This window comes from Etheostoma cragini, chromosome 8, assembly GCF_013103735.1.
Source record: "Etheostoma cragini isolate CJK2018 chromosome 8, CSU_Ecrag_1.0, whole genome shotgun sequence".
In the NCBI taxonomy this organism is placed as follows: Eukaryota; Metazoa; Chordata; class Actinopteri; order Perciformes; family Percidae; genus Etheostoma; species Etheostoma cragini.
The window spans coordinates 1,221,429-1,223,848 of record NC_048414.1 but is presented as its reverse complement, the minus strand read 5'-3'; the positions used below and the strand labels follow the sequence as shown (position 1 = coordinate 1,223,848).

General features: G+C 42.3%; 1 protein-coding gene across 1 annotated transcript in view; it reads left to right on the top strand.

Annotated features, from left to right (window-relative positions):
- Positions 1-2,420, top strand: part of LOC117949014 (RNA-binding Raly-like protein) — a 36,008-nt gene that overhangs the window by 20,272 nt on the left and 13,316 nt on the right. The gene's annotated exons all lie outside the window — the stretch shown is intronic.

The window sequence follows — 2,420 nt, the reverse complement described above, 5'->3', positions numbered from 1 at the left end:
CCCCCCCCCCCCCCCCCCCCCCATGCATATTAAAGCTGCACAGACCCTACAAACGTTGAAATCGCTGCTGAAGATGCACCTTTTTAGCTTTTAACCCTCGTTAACCTGGATTCTGATGTTTTAAAGTGTTGTTTGTCTCCCTGTGATTCACTCTGGTTGGAGTAGTTTTTACACTTGTTATTTATGTATTTGACCCTATCGACCCTGTTCATCACTTTGGTCAACTGTTGTTGTTTTTAAATGTGCTATGGAAATAAAATTGACATTGACATTGGTCCAGTATTAAGCAAGAACACTGCAGTCGGCAGATACGATGTAAGTTAATAGTAATTGTCCAGCTTGTATTTACCTTCACTAAAGTGCTTGTTTTGCAGCTGACGGACTCAGATTAATATTCTTAGTGTCTGACAACATTATGGAAACGATCCCTACAGAGAGAGACCTTTAAAACCTCTTTAAGACCTTTCTAACAGCTCTGAAGTCGCTAGGACTAAACCCACCAGACTCCATGTAAAAAAGCTAAACTTTCAGCGTGTAGAGAGCCAACGTATTTTCACATGTAAATTGGTAAATTATGTGTTTATTTCAACCAAAACTGGAGATGTAATGGTTGTAAAAGTGGAAAGGACAACCCAAACCAGATTTTAATATGTTTATTTTGATTCTGTCAACTCTGAGGAAGTGTATTTTAAGATGCTTAAACGACTGTTTATTTACATGGAGTCTGGTTGGTTTAGCGAACCCGATTCTGCGGATGTTTTTATGTTTAAAACAACTATCTTACTCTTTAACAGAAACCTCCTTAGGAATCCTTTCCATAGATTTGTCCGACACGTAGAATATCGATCTGATCATGTCAGCAGCAAGAAACAGTCCTTACCCTTTAACCCTCGTGTCGTCTTCCTGTTGACCGGCAACTTTTTGTTTTTCTGGGTTGAAATTTCAACATTTTATTTTTCTAGACTTTTCTCAATGTTTTTCCTCAATTTTCTGTCTTGACTTTTTTTAATTATGTTTTAATCAATTTTTTTAACAATTTCTTTCTCACTTCTTCCATTGTTTTTGATGTTTTTTTTCTTCATTTTTTCAGATTCTTTGGGTCACTTTTTCAGCATTAAAAAACAAAACGTTTTGCTGCTTTTTTTTGTAGTTCTTTTTTCGACATTTGTCACTTTTTTTTCAGCGTTCTTTTCTGATATAGAACGTTTTTGTAAACCGGTCGAAATTGACCCGAGGACAACACAAGTGTTAAGTCAACTTTATTGTCAATTCTGCAATATGTGCCAAACATAATGAGCAATTAAAAGCATGTTTCTATCTGAGAGACAGTATATCGGCCGATATATCGGCATATCAGATCTTTTAAATAACCAAATATTCGTATTGGTATTGGCCTTAAAAATCCTTGCTCCAGCAGCCGTCAGCAGTGATGAGCAGAATGAAAGAAGGATTTTAAAAGCGTGTGTGTGTGTGTGTGTGTGTGTGTGTGTGTTTATGGTCCTAAACTGAGCCCGGACGTAAAACCCAGACCAGCCTGAAGGACGTTTTTTACAGGGACGATGAGGACTGCGGCAGCCGCTTGTGCCTGCTGTTGTGGGGCTGTAACGACAGCGCGGAGCGGCCTCTGAGCCACTGCTGTAACATCAGACCTGATTACACAGATAAACCAGCAGCGTGAGCCGTGAAAGAGTCGCTTAGAGGGATCCCGGCTCAGAGGAGCAGGGGCCCGTCCTGCAGATCAATAGCCATGTTTAAAGGTTTGTTCCTACACGGCTCAATAAGAGACACTCGGCTGAGCTGAGGCTCCGAGTCAACACCCAGTCGTCCCCCCCCCCCCCCCCCCCCCCCCCCCCCCCCCCCCCCCCCCGACCCCACACCCCTGGATCGATGCCGCCGCTAAAACGCTGATTAACTCCACATCACTGATGATGAAGATGAATGACGGCAGCTGCAGGAGCGATGTTACGACTGTTTACAAAAGCTGAAGAGAGGGCAGTTTTTCTTACATCGTGAAAAGTTTTCAAATGTTTTAGAGATACATGGTTCTCACGGGATAGTGACACTATCTCATATATACTTGCTATATCGTTACTATATAACTTGGCTTATTATCATTGCTGTGCAGCTTGTTCCGCTGAAGATTGTTGTTCCCATCAGTCACTTAAACCCCAAAAATATGGGAAGTAGGGACCTGGTTGACAAACAACGAAGTGGCGTTGTGTGAGCCCGTTTTGAATCTGAAGAAATGTTAGAACAACAATTAGTCCATGTGTAGAGACCCTGGTGATGCCGAGTCCATGTGTAGAGACCCTGGTGATGCCAAGTCCATGTGTAGAGACTTAAGTCCATGTGTAGAGACCCTGGTGATGCTGAGTCCATGTGTAGAGACCCTGGTGATGCTGAGTCCATGTGTAGAGACC